Genomic DNA, 24,399 nt, shown 5'->3' with positions numbered 1-24,399 from the left:
CAGCGATCAGGAGCATGCCTGAGCGGTGCTTCGGTCTCCTGAAGATGCGGTTCAAGTGCCTGGACCGTGCTGGAGGAGCCTCCAGTATGATGCTGAGAGGGCCTGCGACATGGCGGCCTGCTGCGTCCTCCACAACTACGCGCAATAAAGGGGCAATGTGTTGGAGGAGGAGGAGGAACGGCAGGCCTCGTCCAATGAGGAGGATGCGGGGGAGGATAAGGGTGGGCAGGACATTGGACCCAGGCAGGCAAGGGAGGCCACACAATATGTGGTCCAGGACCCCAACGCCACAGGATACTCTGATCGCCTCCAACTGGGGGAGAGAGGGGGGGGCCATGGACACCGCATCCAAAACCCACACTCCCTCACCACCCCCGCCCCCCTCCCCTGCCATCCCCCACCTGCCACTCCCTCTGTGATACATACCTGTCACACAATGGGATCCAAGCCCTACTGGGTTGGCAGTAACAGTGGGTCTGGTCCAGGAGATGGAGGATGATGATAATCCGCTCTGAGATGAGCTCTGGTGCTCCACATAGTTTGACAACATCTGACTCCTGTCAACAATAGCACTTTCCACCGTCCTCCTGTGTGATCCCCGCATGCAAGCCGGTCATTCCATCACACGGTCTCATCGGGTCTCTGGGGTGGCAGTGGTCAGGGGGGAGGAGGTGGTGGGGGGGAGGGAGGGGGAAGAGGGGGGGGTTGGATCCCTGACCAAGCACAGGGTCCGCCTATTCCCCCCACCCCCTCCATCTGACAGAGACTGAGGCAGGATGTAACGGTGGCGACAGATGTTTAATGTGAATGAATATTTACAGATGTGCCCTAGCCCCTATAACTAAATTGTGCCCTTCACCCGTGCCAACTTAACTGGGGTCTAACTGCCTTATCTTTATGGGGCCTAACATTATATCTAGGTGGTCCCAGATGGTACAACAGGAGTGGAGGCGGCCTGCTGTGATTCCTGCCCTGCGGCCTGGGTCCCCGTTGGCGGGCTTCTTCTGGGGCGACCAGGCGTCACCAGCATAGGCCCCATTACGGGCGGCATGGTAGCACAATGGTTAGCACGGTTGCTTCACAGCTCCAGAGTCCCATGCACGATTCCCAGCTTGGGTCACTATCTTTGAGGAGTCTGCATGTTCTCCCTGTGTCTGCGTGGGTTTCCTCCGGGTGCTCCGGTTTCCTCCCACAAATCCGGAAAGACGTGCTGTTAGGTGAATTGGACATTTGGAATTCTCCCTCAGTGTACTCGAACAGGCGCCTGAGTGTGGCGACTAGGGGCTTTTCACAGTAACTGCATTGCAGTGTTAATGTAAACCTAATTGTGACACTAATAAAGAATATTATTACCTCCTCCTCCCCCCTCGGGGTGCCCAATGGCCCCTGGCTACTCGATGGGGCTGCGACTGCGCCACCACCTTCTGGGCTTGTGTCACATCAGCCAGTGACCTCGCCATGTCCCACTGGGACTGGGCCACCTCCCTTTGCGTCTGTACACATTGTCCAGTGCCTGGGCAATGCTGCCGACGTTCCCAGCAATGTCCTGCTGCGACAGGACCACGCTCAGAGCCCCACTGCGATTTCCAGGTAGCTCTGGGACATGTTCGCCTGTTAGGAAGCAACCCTGTCCTGGGCCTCAGCCAGCACCTCCACAGAATGCCCCATGCCTTGGATTCATGGCCGAATCTGTCGCTTCCAATGCGGATACCACCCGTGCAGTATTGGCCTGGGGTGGCACCACCTCCTGCTGCTGCAAGCGGTTGGGCTCCTCCAACTGCGCCTGCAGGTGCTGGATGCTCACCGACAGCCCCTGATGTAGTCTCTGGCTCTGCGGCTACATCTCCACTACAGATGGGACATGAAGTAACGGCAAAGGGGAGTTCAAGGAGTTCCTAAGAAAGACATTTATTCAGCTTAACAGCAATATTTACACAGGACCCAGTTAGACACCTCAGGTTCATCACTCCGTCCTGTCAGTTGCTACAACAGCTGACCTGTTATACTAATGCTGGTTAACTCATAACCCAATCAGTACTAGGGAACAATCATCCCCAGCTGGATGAATCCCATGTAGAGTTATAACCTCCCCCACCCCCCCCACCCCACCCCCCAAAGTCCAGAACTCACAAAAATGACCATGGAGAAGAGGCTCAAAAAGTTTTTGAAGAGAACACGGAAAACAAAACTGAATTGGCCAGCTGACAACAACAAAAAGTGTCCCAGACCCAACAAGGTGCCACAATAATGGGGGAAACAGGACAGACTAGATTACAGCCCACCAAACATTGGGCGCAATTCTCCTATCGGGAGTCTAAGTGCCGACGCCGGAGTGAAAACCGGAGTGTTTCACTCTGGCATCGGAGCCCGCTCCCAGTCCCCTATTCTCCCGCCCCCGGGGGGCTAGGAGCGGCGCCGCGTCATTTATGTGCGCCGGGCATTGGCGCCGCGTAAAAGCGGTGCCGCGTAAATTACGCGTCCGGCGCCGCGTAACTGGCGTCACCCGCACATGCGCGGGTTGGCCGGCGCCAACCCTCGCATGTGCGGTTGCCGTCCTCCTGAGGCCGCCCCGCAAGAAGATGTCAGATGGATCTTGCGGGGCGGCGGAAAGGAGGTCCTCCTTCAGAGAGGCCAGCCCGCCGATCGGTGGGCACCGATCGCGGGCCAGACCCCATTTGAGGCCCCACCCGGTGCAGGAACCCCCTCCCTGCCCCCCCCCCCAGCGTTCCCGCGCTGTTCCCGCCGACAGCAACCAGGCGTGGACGGTGCCAGTGGGAACCCGTCGTCGTGGGCAGGCCGCTCGGCCCATCCGGGCCGGAGAATCGCCGCTCGCCCGTTGCAAATGGCGAGTGGCGATTCTCCCAGCGACCAGCCGTGATTCTCGCCGCGCCGGTTTGGGGGGGGAGAATCGCGTGCGGGCATCGGGGAGGCGTGGCGGGACACGCGCGGCGCCCCGGCGATTCTCCCACCCGGCGTGGAGGGGGGAGAATTCCGCCCATTACATCTGGCCCAACACCCCCACCAGTCACACAAAACAGTCGAGCCTGGGGACAGTGCGCACCATAGCATCTGATACATCGACCGAAGGGCTTACCAGCACCGTGGAACCTCTAGCCACAAGGGGACCAGGTGGAGGGGGAATCATCAGACAACACCCAACACTACACCCCATATACCCCAAGAAACACCCACCTCAGCGTAAGGGTAAACAAAGGGGAATTGCCAGGGAGCTGTCACCTCAGAATCTATGTAGTACCTGTTCACCAGGCACACCACACAAAATCAATACAGGGTCCACACACCCCAACAGTGTCTGCAGGCAAAAGACTTGCCACCATGCAGCAACATCAATAGCTATGTAAAATACCACTGAAGTCCATCTCATAGACCCAGCCTTCATGGAACAGTCTTTCAAAATCCATGCCGCCTCACAAACCCAACGACAGTCGAAAAGGGTGGTACCCAACTCCAATAAGGACTCCCCAGTAAATCATTCTACCACAGCAAGCCAGCATCGCGACAAGGCCACAAATGGAAAACGGACAAAAACATTGTGCGACGATCACCAGATGTCACCCTGATCATGTTGCCTCCAGAACCGCCGGATACAGCAGACCCCAGAACTCTCCCAGCACACGCGCTCCACAATCCAGCAACAATCATTGGCCCGGCACTCACCTGCGATTTCAACACGGGGTCCAAAGAAAAAGGCCTCACAACAACAAAAGTCCATATCTCAGTCCACATTATTGAAGAAAAGAAAATTGGGGGGAAGGTGGTCGACAGCCTCAATTCATCCTTATCGCCAATGAAATAAATGGCAAAGGGGAGTCCAAAGAGTTCCTAAGAAATACATTTATTCAGCACAACAGCAGTATTTACACAGGACCCAGTTAGACATCTCAGGGTCTTCACTCCTTCCTGTCAGCTGTTTGCCTATTATACTAGTGCTGGTTAATAACATAACCTAATCAGCACTAGGGAACAATCATCCCAAGCTGAATAAGTCCCATATAGGGTTATAACACTGCACTAATGTGAAATCTAAGCTGGGAACAGAACATTCTTTCAATGAGTTGAAATGCATTTCAAATGTCCTTCGGCTTTGTACTGAAAGGAGAATAAAAATGTATTGATATGGCAGCTGTCATAGTATAATAGTATAATTTGCTTCTCAATAAACAGAACTTACCTCTTAAGATACGCTTATGCCTTTACTCCATTCTTTTATTTTAGTCTTGCAGCTCCCAATTGTTTACATTAAAAAAAAAGACTCTTTTGGGGTAAAAAAAACAGGTTGCTGACCTCTTGTGTAGGTCAAAGATATGCGTTTTAATTAGGTTCTAAAAGAACGGAGAACTTTGAATTGGAGGAGTTTGGGGATGGAGTTCCAAAGAATAGCACGCCCAGGCAGCCAACATTTTCCCTTAAAACATTACATCATTGCATGCTGTCCAGGGGGTGACTAAGAGGTTGATCAAAGAAGCAGATTTTAAGCAGGGCTTTAAAGGAGTAGTAGCGCAGAAATTTGGGAAGGAAGTTCCTGAGCTTAAGGTCAAGGTGGTTGAAGGACACTAATGATAATCTTTATTATTGTCACAGGTACATTAACACTGCAATGAAGTTACTGTGAAAAGTCCCTAGTCACCACATTCTGGCGCCTGTTCGGGTCACAGATGGAGAATTGAGAATGTCCAAATTACCGATCAAGCACGTCTTTTAGGACTTGTGGGATGAAACCGAAGGGAGCCCACGCAGGCATGGTGAGAAGGCTCAGGGATACACAAAAGGCCAGGGATGGTGGAATGTAGAACTCTCAGACACTGTTGGGGCTGGAGGAATTTGTAAGAGGGAGGGAATTTAAGGGATTAGGAAGACAAGGAAGTAGAAATTGTTCTTTGGTGTACACTCATTTTCCAGACAGACCGAAAATTGCCTGAGAAACATTCAATGCCACCTTGGTCTTGGACAATTTTCAGTTGCCTAGGTTAACTGCCTAAAATATTTTTAGTCTCTTTGCATATGTTAGTGAGAGACGTGCTTGTTTTAGGACCCCCCGCAGAAGTCCAAAACTGGTGGATTATTTTTTGAAGGTATAATGGAGGTAGTGGAGGTGTAGTGTTGAGTGTCTTCTGTATAGATGTGAAACTTGATGAGTAGTCCTCACATGAATTTGTGAAAACAGTGCAAACTTTCAGAGTCACAGTGTCTGACCAGCTGTCACAAGTTCCTTTGATCATGACTAATTGCAGAACAGCTGCCATATCAATACATTTTTATTTTCCTTTCAGTCCAAAGACATTTATACGCTTGAAATGCATTTCAACATATCAAAAGAATGTTTTGTTCCCAGCTTAGATTTCACATTAATGTAATGATGTAAAAGTTAATTTGATGTCCTCTTTTTAGTGTTTGCTTTGTGATTAAAATGTTCCAGTCCCGTGTGTGTGGTGTGTGCTTGTATTTGGGTATAGTTGAGCCTGTAGAAGATAGCTTGGAAGGATTCCATCCAGCCTTCGTGCTGCCACATAAGCAATTTTGCATTGCTTCAGTGTGTGACCAGAAATAACCTTGAGAAATAACCTCTTTGCCTAAGTACTATGCTAATTATATTTTGACAATGTGTAACCCGGAGTCAACGCATGAACATGTATTTTCAAGTTTCAATTTATTTCCAAAACACTCTTATTTTCTATTGCGAATATTTAAAAGGCTTTTGTTCAGAATGCATGCAACATATGTTAAGAATAGATTGCAACAGAGCCTTTGATGATTAGATATTTGGGTACTTTTTAAATGAAACAGTAGCCATGTGACAAAATGCCACGCGCTAATCAGCAAAACGGTGAGACCGATAACTTAACGCTGAATTACAGAAAGCCTGACCGCAAGTTTCTGATTAAATGCTCAATAAGTTTTAGTCTTTAACCAAAGATGCTTTATTGTAATTGCATATTAATGAATATAGATTTGAAGCTTGCCAAAGATATAGAGCAAAATTTAATTATTGCTAATTTGGGGAATTTTCCTGAAATGATCTTTGGATACCCAGGGAGAAAATGTTAGCACAAAGGACCAATTTTGTCGAGCTATGTCCTTGAATTCCAAAATTCCTGAAAGCACGGAGGCGATTCTCCCAAATGGAGCCCAAGTGTTTGTGCCGTCGTGAAAGCCGTCGTGTTTCACGACGGTGCAAAAAGGGCACGGGGACGACCGATTCTGGTTCCCACAGGGGGCCAGCACAGTGCTGGAGCAGTTCACACCGCTCCAGCCTCCCTTCCCGGCGCCAAATGTGTGCCGCGCCAACCTGCGCATGTGCGGGGGATTTCTTACACGCGCTGGCCCCGACTCAACATGGCGTCGTTGTTCAGTGGCCGGCCGCGCAGGAACGTAGGCCCGGGGGGGGAAGAGGCCGGCCCACCGATCGGTGGGCCCCGATTGCGGGCCAGACCCCATCGGAGGCCCCCCTGGGGACGGAGGGCCCCCCCCCCCCGCCCACAGGCTGACACCCGACCGTTCGCGCAGAGTTCCCGCCGGCAGAAACCAGGGGTGAACGGCCCCGGCGGAGCTCTGTCATATACGCACTGCCGCTCGGCCCATCCGGGCCGGACAATCAGCAGCCCCGCTGATTCCAGCGGCCCGCGGCCTGCGCCGCACCAACTGCGCCGGTGCAAATGGCGCCTATTCTCCGCACCTCGGAGAATCATGCGCCGGCGTCGGGGCATCATGGCGTGGCTGCGGCAATTCTCCGGCCCGGCGTGGGGCTCGGAGAATCACCTCCCACGTGTCAGCACAGCTTGGAGCAAACGGGCTCACAATGGTCTACCGCTAGAGATTTGGTCGTTGTTCCCCTGCAAGGAAGGAAGGAGGCACAGATGTAACTAATGCAGTGGTTGTGAATCACCTTGATAGTAATGACCAAATGCCCTGCCCCAAATCCATGACTCCAATACTGCAAAAATAATTAATATTCTGACATAAGTGGTCACGGTATGGTCCCATCTCAAAAACGCAATTCTCAATAATTGGTATCACTGTTAGTAACATAACCATAACAGACTCCATCCAGCATCTAACCAAACACAGATATTCATAATCCATGATTTTCTTAGGCACTACTCACACCTCAGACACATCTCTCAACTCTTCAACTATTTGAAGCATCATAAGCGCACCTGCCAATACCTCATTGCAAAAGTTGACAATTTAGCACCAGTAGTTTTCTTTAAATACGTTTGGAGTACCCAATTCATTTTTTCCAATTAAGGGGCAATTTAGTGTGGCCAACCCACCTACCCTGCATATCTTTGGCTTGTGGGGGCAAAAAACACGCAAACACGGGGAGAATGTGCAAACTCCACACGGGCAGTGACCCAGAGCTGGGATCGAACCTGGGACCTCGGCACCGAGAGGCAGCAGTGCTAACCACTGCGCCACCGTGTTGCCCGTAGCACCAATAGCTACGGGCAATAGAACAGGATGCTGGAAGTGTGGAAAAATCATGATGCCAATTAGCATCTAACGCTGACTTGACACACTGACTTGGCATTTTGGACCTTCTTGCCTTGGTTAATAACCTTACTAAAACATGCACAATTGAATATATATTCAAATGCATGAGGGGACCCCCCCCCCCCCCCCCAACCCCCACCAGTCATTTAAAGGTATCAAACTTCAGGTGGGGTACTTTTGACCATCTACTTGCTGCTGTAGAGCTAGTGGAAGTACTTTGTTCACAGAAGTATTTTCAGTCGGAAGGGAGTGATGTGGTTCTGAAGGGCCTCTGAGCATGCCATTTGCTCCCAATCATGGGGGCAATAATTGCAGTTTCTCTTGGGATGCAGCAAGACAGGGATACGCAGCAAGACAGGGGTATGGAGCAGTGGCACCAGCAATGCTGTTCACAAATGGAGAGGAGCAGGATGCCTTGCCACCAAAAGACCTTCATCTCCAACCTGCATCTCACCCAAGAGCAGTGTCTGTGGTGTCAGTGCTTCATCAGGTCAGAGGACTGTGCCAGCTCATCAAACTCGACCTGGAGCCTCAGAGCAGGACAAGGATGGCACTGTCAGTGGCTATCAAGTTCACTGAAGAACTCAATGTCTAATCCAGCAGATCCTGGCAGCCTGGAGCTAGGGACTAATTCTTAGGCGGGGTGGGGGGGTAACTTTACAGGCGAGAGGGTTTGCATCTCCATAGAGTTAGGAGCAACATCCTTTGGAGGTAGTTAGCTGGTGCTACGGGAGAATATTTAATCTAAGTTTGCAGGGGAATGGGAGCCAACCTGCATGTAACATGAGAGGAGAATAAATGGGAGAAACAGGTAGCACTGCAGTAATAAATAAAAAGGTGTTGTGTGTGGGCATATTCTAGGAGATGTTATCACATGACCTCCTACATTCAATTGTCCCTCACGTGTGCATCATCACTAAGGCTTTTTAATGTGTCCAGTTTTGACTTTCGAAAATTGACCTCGTCACACTGATTTGAGTACAGGTTCTGCTGCAGAGTATAGAGGGATGAAGGCATCGCAGGCCGAGTTACAAAAGGCTGATGTGTCTGACAAACTAAAAAATGTTTGGTGCAACAGTCTACTTGAATGTTTCAGGGTTGTGGCCATGGGGGTGGAAGAGTCTGCCTCCAACTTGGCCGTGGCTTATGCAGGATTTGGAACCCAGCCTCCACTCTGGAGAAATTGGTCCGTTCTATCCAGTCAACCGTGAAATCCAACATCTTGCAGTATCAAGCAACTGCTCACAGCTTTACTGCAGCAATAGCACTACCCAATGAAATCCCAAACAGTTTTGTGGAATGGCAAAAAGCTGCTGTGGCAGCTCAGGCAACTGTCCAAGAATCTCTACAGTGCAGAAGGAGGCCATTCGGCCCCTCAAATCTTCACCGGCCATTTGAATGAGCAGTCTTCCCATGTCCACTCCTACCCTGCCCTATCCTCGTAACCCTGGACACAAAGGGGCAATTTATCATGGCCAATTCACCTAACCCACAAGTCTTTGGACTGTGGGAGGAAACCCACGCAGATACAGGGAGAAAGTACAGATCCACACAATGAGGTACTTTTGACCATCTGCTTGCTACGGGAGAGTTAGTGGAAGGCTGGAACTGAAGGTCCCTGGTATTGTGAAGCAGAAGTGCTAACCACTGTGCCATTGTGCCCTCCTGGTGGATTTGGACTCCTCAGCTGAACGGGACTTGCAAGGTGACTCAGCTCACCATAAATCTGTCCCCCCCAGCAGATCTTTGGCTAACGAAAAAGACCCTGAGGCCAGAATTTAATCCTAAAATCCATACCACATAATGAATCTGCTCGGCATTCCCTTCAAGGCAAAATATATTTCCTGGAATGCAGTGCTCCAGGAGTGGGCTGCATAATTTATTCCCTCGAGTATAGCAAACTGAAGGTTGATCTAACTGAGGTGTGTAAAATGTTGAAAGGATTTCATAGGGAAAAAAATAGAAACTTTTCCACGAGTGGGAGAATAAATCTTTAATTTGGAGCGTGGCCATTCAGGAGCAAAATGAGGAAGCATTTTTTCACAATAAAAGGTTTTAAAAATATGGAGCTCTCTCTCTCTGTCCTACAAAATACACTTGGAGGCTCTATGCAACTGAGGCAAAACTCCCTTGTCTTTGTATTCCAGCCAATTTGAGATAAATATTTAACACTGATTATATTCTGGAAATAGCTGGTATTTTCTCACCAAGACTAACAAATACAACTGATCATGTGCTCAAAACTACTTATTGAGAATTTTCCTCCCACAAGTTACATTCCAGGGTAAGATGACCTTATTGTTGAGTCCTGACAAAATATAATGTTTGCTTTCAGCTAACTGTATGCAAAGCTTAAATTTCCTTACTGCAAACTGTTGCCAGGAAGCAGCACCATTAACCTGAACACAGAGGTGGACGTACAATTTTGGGGGCCCTCTTTGCGGGGGCCCCATGTCACGCCCTACCCCTGCTGGTGTGGCAGCCGGCCTCCCAATGACATTGAGCCCCACCCTGAATGATGTTGATGACCCCTCCTGCCCTCAGCTCACACAATGCAAGGCACAGAAACCCCAAACCTTGCCCTCGCTGCCCAGTCCGGTCGCTGCCCAGCCCAGCCCTCTCCCCTCAGCCCTGCTGCCTGACAGGCCTGTGGCTCTGACTGAGTCATCCCGTTTGCTGCTGCTCCCCAATTCAATGAGATACAATGCCAGTTCTTGCCTTCCTTCTTCGTCCCTCCCGACTGCTGCCCAGCTCATCTTTGGCATGGATAGCGAGGCATTGAATGTTGACGAGGGATCATTACTTTGGCTTTTGCTGCTGCGGCTGCTGTTCATCATGCTTGATACGAAACTAGGATTGGAGAACATCGCTCTATAGTTGAACGTAGGTCTGGAGAAGATTACAGAAGGGATGAAGCCATGGAGGGATTTGAAAACAAGAATGAAGATTTTAAAATTGAGGCATTGTCTCACGGAATGGCCAGTGTACATGAGCATGCACATATATGATGAGTGAATAGGACTTGGTGTGAGTTGAGATACAGCCAGTAAGGTTAGGATGAGCACAAATTTGTGAAGGATTGAAGATGGATGGTCTGCAAGAGGTAAAAAAGGCATGGGTGAGGCAACAGCAGATGAGCTGAGGTAGGGCAGTCAGGCAATGCTATGGAGATGGAAGTCGGCAGACTTGGTGATGTAGCATCCTTCTAAATTCACAAAATCTCTGTTATGGTTAGACCTGAAGTGATATCATTGGGGAGTCGGGTTTTACCCCTCATCAAGTGGCCATAACAAATTGTCTAAATTTTGACATATGACTTTTGTTCTTGAAGAATTTGATAGAATTGTTGAATTTTGTGTACAAACACTAATGGGGTTTATTATTTATTTCTAAATGAAATTCAATCATGTTTTTGGCTCATTTTGCACTACTTTTGAGGGTGGGGTGGGCAAGAAGTCTGCAACCTGCTTATTCTGTGATACTGATAGCTCCACGTAGTTGAAGAGCCTGAAGGAGGGCAAGTGATTGAACCAAAGGTATAAAACCAGGAAAGGAAAAGGTTAGGGAATTGCTGGAAGTTTGGCTGGCAGAAACCTTCTGTCCAAATTTAAGGGAATCCCCAACCAGAAAAGCAGACAGGGAGTGAAATGCCTCACCCAGTTGAAAAGCCAAAAGGGACTACAGCTGGAGCTACACCTCCACTTGAGGGCAGAAGTGTTCCAGGGGACATGGAACAAGTTAAGAGAGCACCCAGTTCCATACTAAAGGCCCTGGCTAGGTAGCCACTTTTAGTGGCCTTAGCAAGTCCAAAACATGTGGAATAAAGAGAAACTATTTTTATTACAAAGTAAACGATATGTACAATACTCTTCAGAAACCAGACGGGTCTGAGCTGTTAGTGCCAATCCTGGATGACTTTTATATCAATGTCCATCCCTCCACCCATGGGCTCCCTGCCCCTTAGCGAGGGAGCTCGTACTCAACGAGACTCATGGGGAGACTAATTGCTTCAACCCTGTAGATCTCATGTGGGTTATAACACCATGTCATAATATACTCACAAGTATATGATGGTGCACAGACAGGCAGTGATTGACACACAGGATGACCAATGAACATACAGAACACAGCAGCCAATCACCAGACAGGACATGGCCACTATGAAGCCAGAGGGCACTAGTTTCCCGCTCTCTTGGGATGCAGCCTCTGAGACAGTCAGAGCCCGTGAGCAACAACTAGAACATCCATCATGTGGTAGTAAGATAGTCTGGTCAAGTTAGCCTCAGGTCTCCAGTCAACTCAGCATAGTGTCAACCCACAGTTCAAGCAAGTTTAATAGTTAAGAGTTTAATAAAATAGAGTTGCATTTCTTCAAGTGTTGGAAGCTTGTCTCTCTCTCTGCTACAGTAAACACAGTCCTCGCAGACCCAGCGTACCCAACACATCACACCACTGATGGGTTTCGGAGGCAGCTTTATCACAAATTTAAATGGGGGCCAGGCAAGTTCCCAAACAGACCCAGAATGAGTGAGGACAACGCCTTGTTTCCTTGAAAAGCCACAGGGAGGAAGAGCATGAGCTGACCATCCACCAGAAGGCAGTAGTGTTCCAAAAGACACTGCGCCTGCTACCCATCCGACCAGCAGAAAGGTCCCAACTAGCTTGGCACCCATATTCACCCAGCTTAGTGCAAAATCACGAGACAACCTGACAGAGCTGCATGCTGCATAAAATTAACCATAGCCTCGCACTTAGCTGCAGCACTGTAGTCCTACATGATATGGTCCTTACAGATGGCTGTCTTCCTATTACCTGGGTCCAGAAAGGCTGCTCAAGTTCAGGGGCAGATTTCCCACCTGTTCCAATGCTAACCCATAGCCTGTAGCAATAGTAACTGGAATGCCCCCAGTTGCGCTAGCGTCCGTGCCAGACACTGACCAGAATCGGTCAAAGAGGCCAAAGTCCCGTCAAAGCCCCTCAATCTTCTGACAATTAGCTTAACCACAGTGCCGGGGTTAGGACAGCAGAATCCACAGGTTACCAAGGTGCACAGGGAGGGGGAGCTAAGCTGGACCAGAGCAGCTCAGCCCTACAATCAAAGGGCCTGAGACTCATATAAACTCCGAAATCGCTGCATCCAGTTTCCGGAAAAAGGCCTTTGGGATGAAGATCGGGAAGATTTGGAATATAATCAGGAACCTTGGCAGAACACTCCCCGCCAATGTCAGGTGTAACGTATCCCATCTCCTAAAGTCCTCCCTAACCTCCTCCACCAACTTTGTTAAGTTCCATTTGTGCATCGTCACCCAGTCCCCGTCACCTGAACCCCTAGATACCTGAACCTGTTCCTGGCGACCCTAAGTGGCAACGTCCAAGATTGGCTCCCTGACCCGCCCCATTCACCGGAAACACCTCACTCTTTCCAACATTCAGCTTATAGCCCGGGAAGACCCCAAACCTCTCTAATATGTCCATAATTCTCCCCATGCTCCAATGGGTCCAACATGAACAACAGCAGGTTGGCTGGATACAGTGACACCTGGTGTTCCCAATTCCCCCTCAAGAGCCAAGGACTCTATCGTCAGCGCCAACAGCAGCGGAGACAGCGGACACCCCTGCCTCGTTCCCCTGTGCAACCCAAAACTCTGTGAACTTATCTTGTTTCTCCGTACACTCGCCACCGGGGCCATGTACAACACACGCACCTATGCCACAAACTTCGACCAAACCCAAACATTCTCAAAATCTCAAACAGGTACCGCCACTTCCCCCGAAAGCCTTTCCGTGGCCAATGTTACGGAACGCTGCCTGCCGTTTACGAAACCCATTTGGTTCTCTGCGACCACCCCCGGAACGCATCCTTCCATCATCCACCCACTAATGTAGCCAACACTTTCACATCTGTGTTCAACAGTGATGTAGGCCTATATGACCCACACTCCAATGGATCATTCCCCTTCTTTGGAATTAGCGTGATTGATACTTTGGTCAGTGTCTCCGGTAGCTCCCCCTTCTCTAGCACCTTGCTAAACATCCCCAGAAAATGCGGTGCCAACTCCGTCGCAAACTACTTCTCGAACTCCGGTGGGTAACCATCCGGCCCCGGGGCCTTCCCTGACTTCATCCCTTTTATGCTATCCATCACCTCTCTCAGCCCTAGTGGCTCCTCCAGCGCCTGCCTCCTCTTCGCATCCAGACTTGGAAATTCCAGCTCATCCAAAAACTGCCCCATATCCAATTCCTCACCACCGGCTCGGCCCTATAAACCTTCTCATAATATTCCCTGAAAGTCTCATTAATCTTCCCCAGCACCGGCACTGCCTCCCCCTTTCCTGTCCGTATCCTCAGCATTTCTCTGGACGCAGCCTGCCCCCGTCGCTGATGGGCTAGCATACGTCTCGCCTTCTCTCCGTATTCACACTGCACCCCCCTCGCCCTCCATAGCTGATCCACTGCCTTCCATGTTGTCAGCCTGTCAAACTGCTCCCGTAACTTCTTTCTCTCTGCTAACCCCTCCTTGGTGGGATCATTCGAATATTTCCTGTCCACCTCGACTTTCTCGGCCAACAACAGTCCATACTCCTCCCTCCTCCTCCCATCTCAGTACGCCTTGAACGAGATAACCTCCCCCTGAACCACCGCCTTCAATGCCTCCCAAAAGGTGGCCCCCAATACCTCCACAGTCTGACTCAACTCCACATAGTCTCTGATCACCGACCGCACCTTCTCACATAACCCTTTGTCCGCCAAAAGCCACGAATCCAACCTTCATCCCGTCCTCTGCTCCTGCCTCAAACTAAGTCTGACCTCCAGCCAGTGCAGCGCATGGTCTGAGATCACGATTCCCGTGTACTCCACCCCCACCACTGCTCGGCTCACTACGAAATAGTCAATTCTAGAGTATAACTTGTACACGCGAGAGAAGAAGGAATACTCCCTCTCCCCCGAGTTCCTAAACCTCCACAGATCCACCATTCCCATCCTTTCCATAAATTCTCCCAGCTCCTTCACCATCCTTAACTTTCCTATTGACTTAGGGCTCGATCTATCCACCCTCGGTTCTAGCACACAATTAAAATCACCCCCCATAATCAACTGATGCGTGTCCAGGTCCAGAATCATTCCCAGCAAGCCCTACCACAAACCCCACGTAATCCCAATTCAATGTAAAATGTTCACTAGCATCATTGGCATCCCCTCCATCACCCCGGGAGGATTGAAGGGGGAGGGGGAAGGAGGGCGGGTAGGCGGTTGCCTGGTAATTGCCCCCTTGGGGGGGGGTGGCTGGGCTGGGATGTTGGTGTCTACTCACTCGTACTGCCCGGTGTAGGTCATTGACCTTCTTCTGACACAGGAGGCCAGTCCTCCTGGTCACACTGCCCGAACTGACAGCTGGCGCCCCAGGCAGCGCAGGCTACCTTGGGGTTTACCCTGCGGGACCCTCAGCTGCACTCACCTGAGGAAGGAGCTGCGCTCTGAAAGCTAGTAAGCTAGTGACTCCAAACAAATCTGTTGGACTTTAACCTGGTGTTGTAAGACTTCTTACTGTTCAATATTTAGTTGGAGGAAATTTCTGCGCACCCAGTAGTGGGTATCAGAGATAAGTCGCATGACAATTCAGAGGCAGTGGAGGAGTCATGAGAGGTGTCGGAGAGGTAAAGTCGGATGTCATCATGGTATATTCAAAATGTGATGTATTTTTGAATGATGTGACTGAGACTCAGCATGTAGGTGAGAAATAAGAGGGGTCTAGAGGTAAAGATGTGATAGAAGCTGTTGCAATGATTCTCTGACTAGGACTGGATAGATAAGAGTGGAATCTGGTGAAGGTAGTCACACCCATATGTACACAGTAAAATGCAGAGATTATATAATATTTAAAAGAAACAAAGATAACAACAGTCCATGATATCAGATGGGTTTTGCACAATTGAGGATGGGCAATAAATATTGGCACAGCCAGTGACGCCCACATTCAATAAATGAATAAAGAATAAAAAAGGGTGTGGTAAACCACTGTGTTCCTATATTAAGGGTGTACGGTAGAACCTGCACTACAGGTTCGCCTGGGCCCCTGCATGCTAGCTCCGCCCAGGAGCCGGGTTATAAATATGCGTGGCCTTCAGCTCGCAGCCATTTCGTCAGCAGCTGTAGGAGGCCACACTTCAGAGACTAATAAAGCCTCAGTTTGAATTCAACTTCGTCTCCAGCCAAATTGATCGTGCCTCAATTTATTAGTCTCTGATTCAGAAGATGGACCTCCGGATTAAACCAGATCGACTGCAGCTGGATCCACACACAAGCGACGCCAGAAAGGACTTTCAGCACTGGCTAGCTTGTTTTGAAGCGTATATCAACGCGGCGCCGACCCCTGTTCCAGAGGCTCAGAAGATTCAAATATTGTACTCCAGACTCAACTTTAAAATCTTCCCGCTGATCCAGGATGCGCCCAATTACGCTGACCCTATGACTCGACTCAAAGAGGGTTATGAGCAGAAGACGAACACGCTCTTCGCCAGACACGCGCTCGCAACGCATACTCAACTACCTGGTGAGTCAATCGAGGACTTCTGGAGGGCCCTGATCCCACTAGTTTGGGACTGTGACTGCCAAGACGTTATAGCTAAGGAGCACTCAGATCTCCTTATGAAAGACGCTTTTGTAACTGGGATTGGGTCCGATGTTATCAGGCAGTGACCTCGCAGAGACTAAAACACTAGTGCTTTCCATGACGGTCGCCATGCGCAATGTACAGTCCTACGCCCCCAACCGCGCGGCCCACTCCTCCTACGCTTCATGGGCCCCACAAGCAGCCACCCCAGCAGGGGCGCTACCCACTCCCGTAACATGCGTTCCATGGGCACCGCCATTTTGTGAACCCCAGGACCTCCAGGCGCCGCCATCTTGTCCACCCCACAGCACACGGAGACCAACGGCGTTTCAGGACCCCGGCGCCGTGGCCGCCTCACTACCCGATGATCAACCATGACTCGCATCCATGGTAATCGACCAGTCCCGACCACCACACACTCTGACCAACGCATCCACCAGCGTGAAAGTCAATGGCCACATGACCTCCTGCCTACTGGATTCCGGGAGCACCGAGAGCTTTGTACATCCAAATACGGTAAGGCACTGCTCCCTTAAGGTACACCCTACCAATCAAAGTATCTCCCTGGCCTCCGGATCCCATCGCGTAGCGATCCGGGGTACTGCACGGTCACGCTCACAGTCCAAGGCGTAGAATACCACGGTTTTCGCCTCCACGTCCTCCCTAACCTCTGCGCTGCACTTATCCTTGGCCTGGATTTTCAGTGCAACCTCCAGAGCCTGACCTTTAAATTCGTCGGACCCTTCAGCTTGCAGCCATTTCGTCAGCTGCTGTCGGATGCCACACTTCAGAGATTAATAAAGCCTCAGTTTGAATTGAACTTCGTCTCCAGCCAAATTGATCGTGCCTCAAAGTGTAAAGTACGCGGGAGGAGAGCAGCAGGCTGAGCTAGTGGAATTGCGCACTAACAATGGTCATGCTAGTAAACGTCATGCCAGCAAAAGGTTTGAGATGAAATGTGCCATGTGGAGGGGAGTATCCCCAGTATTAAGGAGTTGTTTGTATTAGTAAATAATTTGATTTGTTTTAGTAAATCATTTCTGAGAGCTGCAGCAGTGATGAAATGAGGATGTGCAGAGTGTCTATGAATAGGTCTAGAAGAGGGTGGAGTCAAGTGTGGTGCAGCAAGTGCCGGAATGTGAAGGGAGAAGTGAGATTTTTATCTTGACAACTTTTTTTTTGTGAAGTAATTGAACCTTTATTGGTATTTTGCACCTTGCCTCAACTTTCTGACTGACTATTTTCTTTCGCTATTTTAAAATGTATTTCCAATGAACCACAAAATGGCGGCAACGGATCAAATGACTCACAAGATTGGCCCTCTGTTCAGGAAATTTCCAACAGAGACTACAAGAACAAAAGAGTTCCACTCCCATCCTGGTGAAATCTCACACCCCACTGTCAGGCCACATTATAATCACAAAAGTAGATGAATAACAGACTGCCTCAGCCGGGACGATAATGAAATTATCATTGAAACTAGTTATATCTGAAGAAGTGTTAACATTCACTATTTCACTCCAAAGGGAAACAATGGATTTTAGCCAGGTTTATTTTAGAAATAAAATTTAATATAAACCTGGAACCCCAGAGCATTGCTCTAGGTTTGTGGTTTACCAGTTCAATGAATATACCACTAGGCCACAGGAGGAAGCCAAGCAATGGATTTTAGCCAGGAGCACAGAAACTCCTTGGGAGGCTGCAATTAGCTCATTAATAGCATGCCACATGATCCTATGCTTCTAAACTTTTGGATTATTTCAATATCACATTTCTGACCTCAGTTCAGATTGCTCTTTTAACACCAATTCCAGCAGCATGGCCACCATCGCTCAAATCCTTGAAACCTGTTTGATTTTGAAAGTCTCTGATCATCACCTGCCAAGTGATCTAAGCACAGAAAGCCCATTGTGCTGCAACGTAATTCATTGCAAGGATTTGCGTGTTGTTGTCTCCAAACAGAAACTCATCTGGACTGAACTCCGCCATGAAGAAAACACTCTGGACTTTGGCTTCTCGGACTTTGGAAATCACATGAACTAATGTTTATTTCTATGGTTATTTTACTGTTGTTTCCCATTGTTGTAAATCTTCCTCTTTTCTATCACCCCCTAACCGACCCACTTACTGTACATGTGTGTCTGTATGAGGTTGCAAACACTCACCACCACCGCATCCGACCCCAGGTTTGAGTGTGAATAAACTAACCTTCCGAGTTAATCTCATGGGTTTCCTGTGAGTTATTAATAAATTGGATCACACAAACTGAGGTTTTAGGAAAAAAATGCCACAACCCACTTCAATTCAAAATCACCTCTGCTATGCCAGATGGAGAGTGGAGAAAAAGTTCAGTTTCTCTCTCTATCATATTATGTATCAATTCTACAATTATGAAGCTTCCCCAGTGTCTCCAGCCATACTGTATCTCCCCGTTAAAGCTGCTAGTTGACATTAAGTTGCGTCAATGAAGACTGTTTCCTCACCTTCTTCAATAGGTAAGCAGCCGATAAGTAGCACATTTGGTGCCAGCTGCATGCTTCATTCATTACGAACTGTCTGCACAAATTGCACATTAGCGTTCTGGCACAATATCCCACAGGTTCCTGTTTCTGACTGCAATCAAATTTCACACTTCAGTTACAGTGCCATCTACAGCCATTACATTGCTGGTTGTAAGATCACCAAAGGAAGGAGACAGAGGAGCAAACATGCAGGAAAAGTTCAGAAAGGTGCATAAATGTTACAGTAGCAATAATATCCGAATAAAGACTGGGAAAGTAATAGTGTAAAAGGAAGAGAGGGAGAGGAATTTGTGAAATGTATATAAGAGAATTTTCTTGATCGATATGCTTCCAGCCCAATGAGGGAGGAAGCAGCACTGTATCTAGTTCTGGGTTGAAGTGGGGCAAGTGGAATATATTTAATTTGGGTAACAGTGATCACAATATCATTAGACTGAGAGTAATTGTGGAAATATGAGAAAAAAAAATCAAAAGTGAAAATACTCAACTGGGGGAGAGCTAATGTCAATGAGTTGAAAAGGAATTTGGTCCAGATGGATTTGGTTGGCAAAACAATAAATAAGAAATAGTTTTCAAAGAAGAGATAGTTTGGGTATAGACTACACACAGCCCCTGAGGGGGAAAGGGAAGGTATCCAAAGCTAGAGCACCCCCCCCCCCAATTATGTCAATAAAACATGAAAGCAATCAAGACTGCACATCACTTTCATTTGGTGTTTTTAAAATGGACTTCCTGCTGAATCCAACAAGATGGTTTCTACAGTTCATTTGATCATAGGATTGGCCCTTTGTTCTGGAAGAGTCCAACAGGAGTGTCTTTATGGAATCTCACGCCCAATTATAAATACATTATAATCACAAAACCAGGGGACTCACAGATCAAAACCTGTTATTCCTGCAGAGATGTTAACAGGCCCATTGCTTCAGCCGCTTGGCCGGCGATGAGCAGAGACATTTAAAATAAAACAGAATCACTTACTGTCATTATCCATAGGTGTAAGAACTCCCTTTTCCGATCTTCCCTTTATTGTATGTGCGTGTGTGAGGTACTTCCCCCTACCCCCCTCTCCTACCCAGTGTTTGAATGCGAAATAAACAAACATTCTGAGTTACTCCGAAAGAGAATTTACTGTGAGTTACTTATAAAATTGGGTCACACAAACTGAGGGCGGGATTCTCTCAGCCCGGGGCCGGGCTGGTGAATCCCCGCGACCGACGTGAATCACGCCACACCGCCCCAACGCCGGGGCGCGATTCTCCACAGAGCGGAGAATCGGCGCCATTGGCACCGGCATGGTGGCGCGGTGCCAGTCGGGGGCCACTCTATGTGCCCCACCCCCACTGATTCCCAGCCCGGGATGGGCCGAGCGGCCGTTGTAAAAAACCCGAGTCCCGCCGGCGCGTTCACACCTGCTCTCAGCTGGCGGGACCTCGGGGTGGAATGGTCCGGGGGCGGCCTGTGGGGGAGGGCGTCCAACCCCGGGAGGGGGGCCTCCGATGTGGCCTGGCCCGCAATCGGGACCCACCTGGCGTGGTCCGCTCCAGTGCCATGCTGGCCTCCTGTGGGGGCCAGAATTGCTGATCCTGAGGCTGTGTTGACGCCGTCGAGAAATGCGACGCCGTTTCCGATGGCGTCAAAACTACGCCTCAGGATCATAGAATCCCGCCCAGAGTGTTTGGGGAAACATGCCTAAGCCTACTTTAAAAATAGGGCAGCATGGTGGCACAGTGGTTAGGGTGGGGGCCTGATCCCAGGTAGGGTGGTCTTTCGGAAGGTTGCTGCAGACTCGATGGCCTCCTTCTGAACTGTAGGGATGCCATGATTCTATGATTATAAAAATAATTCAAAAATATCTCTGCTTCTGGACAGATGGGGCAAGGATGTAGAAGTTCCGATTGCCTCTCTCCTGTCCGTATCAACCCCCGAATGACTAAAGATATAGAGATTAAAACAAAACAGAGTGTAGTACTACAGGAGACACGAGGAAGAAGGCTAAACAGGTTTATTTTAACTCAAAAGATAAAGCCGCTACCACAGCACAGAACACAAATGTCCCAGTCCGGGACTATTGTAACTCCCGGTCCTGGTCTGGGAGCAGCATTTAAAGGGCTCACTAACGAGACTTAGCCAGACAGGCTTCTGCCCGTTACTATGGGATCTCGTGCTCTACGAACCTCACGTGGAGATCGATTTGTGATAACCTGTGGTTCTAGTGAGGGTGGGTTACCCCCCACCCCACCCCACACCCCCACCATCCTACAATCATGAGAGGTTGGCACCATTTAAAGACAGCCTGCACTACATAAAGCTAGGCTGCACCTCTCAGCTGCACATTGTTGTGGGAGCAGGTACTGGCAGTGATTCTACAACTGATTCTGACCTGGGAAAAACAGAAGAATAGTGCAAACTTTGGGGATCAGTGGGCTTCAAGATTTTCGGATACTGTAATTGATCAAAAAAGTGCAGATAGATGTCCTCCATCCACAAAGGGCCCTCCACACAATCTGTCAGAAGGGCCAGGCAGCTGTGACAGGCAATGTGAGTCAAGGCTCAAAGACTCATACCTGGTGGAATTTTATATGGAATTTGCGACGGACCTGGCACCACACCTGTTGGGGGCGTTTAATGAAGCGCTGGAGAAGGGGAGCTGCTGGAGACGATGATGCAGGTAGTAATCACGCTAATCCCGAAAAAGGGGAAGGACCCAGTGGAATGAGGGTCATATAGGCCCACATCACGATTGAACACAGATGTGAAAGTATTGACTAAGTTGTTGGCGGGGAGAATGGGGGATTGTGTCCCGGGGTGGTTGCAGAAGATCAAATAGGCTTCATGAAGGGCAGGCAGCTCGTGAGTAATATAAGACGGCTGTTGAATGTAGTGATGAATTCGTCAGGGGCTCTGGTACCAGAGGTGGTGGTGTCCATGGATGCGGAGAAGGCATTTGATTGGGTGGAGTGGCGGTACTTGTTTAAGGTTTTGGGAAGGTTTGGGTTTGGGCCAAGATTGCGGCATGGGTGCGGTTGCTGTATGTGGCACCAAGGGAAAGTGTGTGGACAAATAATGTGAGTTTGCGAAGCTTTGACTTACACAGAGGTATGAGGCAGGGGTGCCCTCTGTCACCGTTGCTGGCCATAGAGCCATTGGCGATGGCTCTCAGGGAGTCGGTGTAGTGGCAGAGGATTATGAGGGGACAGAGGGAGCATCAGGTTTTACTCTATACCGATGACCTGTTGCTGTATGTTTCGGATCCACTGGAGTGCATGGGAAGGATTATGGGCCTATTGGGGAGTTTTGGAGGGCTCTCCGGGTACAAACTGAATGTAGGGAAAAGTGAGGTTTTCCCAGTGAATGAGCTGGAACAGCGAGCTAATTTAGTGAGGATGCCATTCACGGTAAAAAGGGATAGGTTTAGGTATTTGGGGTTTCAGGTAGCGAGGGAATGGACAGGGCTCCTTAAGTGGAACTTAATGAAGCTTGTGGAGGAAGTCAGGGGGGATCTCAGGAGGTAGGATACACTGCAGTTAACATTGGCGGGGAGGGGCCAAGTGGTGAAAAAGAATATTCTGCCGGTTTTTGTTCATTTTTCAGGCTCTTCCAATCTTTATACCAAAGGCCTTTTTTCAGAAATTGGACATGATAATTTCAGACTTTGTATGGGCGGGGATGGTGCCGAGGGTCGGGCGGACCCTGCTGCAGAGGCAGTGGCAGGAGGGAGGTTTGCATTGCCTTACCTGCTTCATTATCTTTGGGTGGCAAATGTGAATAACATGTGACGATGGTGGGAATAAGAAGGGGTAGAGTGGGTTAGGATGGAGGACGAATCTTGTAAGGGATCCAGATTGAGGGCGATGGAGACGGCAGCATTGCCAAAGGTATGGAATCAGCCGAGGAGGCATTTTAGGGTGGAAGGGATGTCGGTGTTAACGCCGCTGTGCGAGAATCATGGGTTTGAGCCGGGAGATGATGGATAGTGTATACAGGAGGTGGAGGGAAGTGGGGCTGGTTAAGGTGAGGGATCTGTGTTTGGAGGAAGAGTTCGCCAGTCTGGAGGAGCTAAGGGAGAGGGTAGAGCTGCCGAAGGGGAGTGAGTTCAGGTTTCTGCAGGTGAGGGACTTTGCGCGGAAGGGAGTTCCCTAGGTTGCTTGGATACACCCTGCTGGACTGCTGCTTCCGGATGTGGAAGGGAGGGGAAAAATTGGAGATACATACAAGTGGCTGGGGAGCAGGGGGTGAGTGGGTGGTGAAGATCAAGGAGAAATGGGAAGGGGAGTTGGGAAGGGAGATCAATTGGGGAGTATGGAGTGAGGCACTGCATTGGGTAAACGGGACCTCCTCCTGCACAAAGATGAGCCTGATACAGTTTAAGATGGTGACTCGGACGAGAATGAGTGGGTTCTTTCAGGGGGTAGCAGATGAGTGTGAGAGGTGTAGGCAGGAGCCAGCGAATCACGCGCACATGTTTCGGGGTTAGATAGTGGAGGAGAAGGTGGACCCGGACCCTTTGGTGGCGATATTTGGGGTTTCAGGGAAGCCGGAGCTCATGGAGAGGAGGAAGGCCGATGTCGTGGCCTTCGCCTCTTTGATTGCACGGCGGTGAATTTTACTGGAGCGGTGGTCGACATCGCCACCAGGGGTTGCAGCTTGGTTGGGTGACCTTATGACTTCCTGCGGTTGGAGAAGATAAAGTATAGTTAAGGGGCTCTGCAGGGGGGTTTGAGAAAAGGTGGGGGATATTTGTGACCGTGTTTGAGGAGCTGTTCGTCTCAGGGGGAGGGGGGGTGAAGAGTGAAAAAGGGAGAAATATTTGTACAGACTGTATAGTTGATTGCTGGGAAGTATGTTTCCCAAGGTGTTTATTTGTTGTAACCTCTGTTGATACAGGTTTGTAATAAAATACATGTTTTGCATTGCCACAAAAGGTTAAATGATCTTGCACAAAAGGTTAAGATCAGTGAATGCATTTTCAAATGCCATATTCCATCAACTCCACTACTAGCCTCAGACACTGCTCAATGCACCATACCATCATCACTCAGCTACCAATCAGCTCTACCAATCATATTCCTATTTAGTCCTGCTGCAGGTCTCACATTTCACCCACAATGCCCATGATTCACTGACAGCCACATCACCTATACACGTTGCACCGCACTCAATATGGAGGAAGTAGATGCCTTTTTTAAAAAATCTTCCTTTCTCCCCTCACCTCACCACAACTTCAAAACTCTACCCTGTGCCTTTCTTCCTTCAGATACCCAAGAACTGCAACTGGAAGAGCAAAAAAACAGTGATGGTGAAGCAGCAATGTCAATCTCACACAGCCATCAGCTCAGATATTGATAACACGGGCTGGATAGTCCCATTTGCCGGCTGAAGAGCTGTCAGGAGCTCCGCATTGCCTCTTTTACGGGACGCCTGCCAAATTAAGTGCCACTCAGGCATTTAACAGGCCAGTGGCAGACTTTCCCCAGGATAAAGGACCCCAAGGACAGAATTCCATCGGCAAGAGCTGGCGGCCAATCAGCGGCTGATAATTGTATTGAACAGTAGCGCCACCGGGGAGTCAGTGGCAGTTGCTGGTATGACACCCACCGATATCTAGTATCGTTGTTGACTCCCAGGCAACAGTTCAGCTATGGCAGGAAAGGGTGTTGCAGGATGGGGGTCACAGGGGAGGGGGTTTGGCAGCAACAGCAGGGGCCTTACTCTCTTTGGGCTCCCCCCCACCTCCTAGAGGCGGGTCCCTTGACC

This window comes from Scyliorhinus torazame, chromosome 4 (genome assembly GCF_047496885.1).
Source record: "Scyliorhinus torazame isolate Kashiwa2021f chromosome 4, sScyTor2.1, whole genome shotgun sequence".
NCBI classification, from domain to species: domain Eukaryota; kingdom Metazoa; phylum Chordata; class Chondrichthyes; order Carcharhiniformes; family Scyliorhinidae; genus Scyliorhinus; species Scyliorhinus torazame.
Note: the sequence above shows the minus strand (reverse complement) of the source record.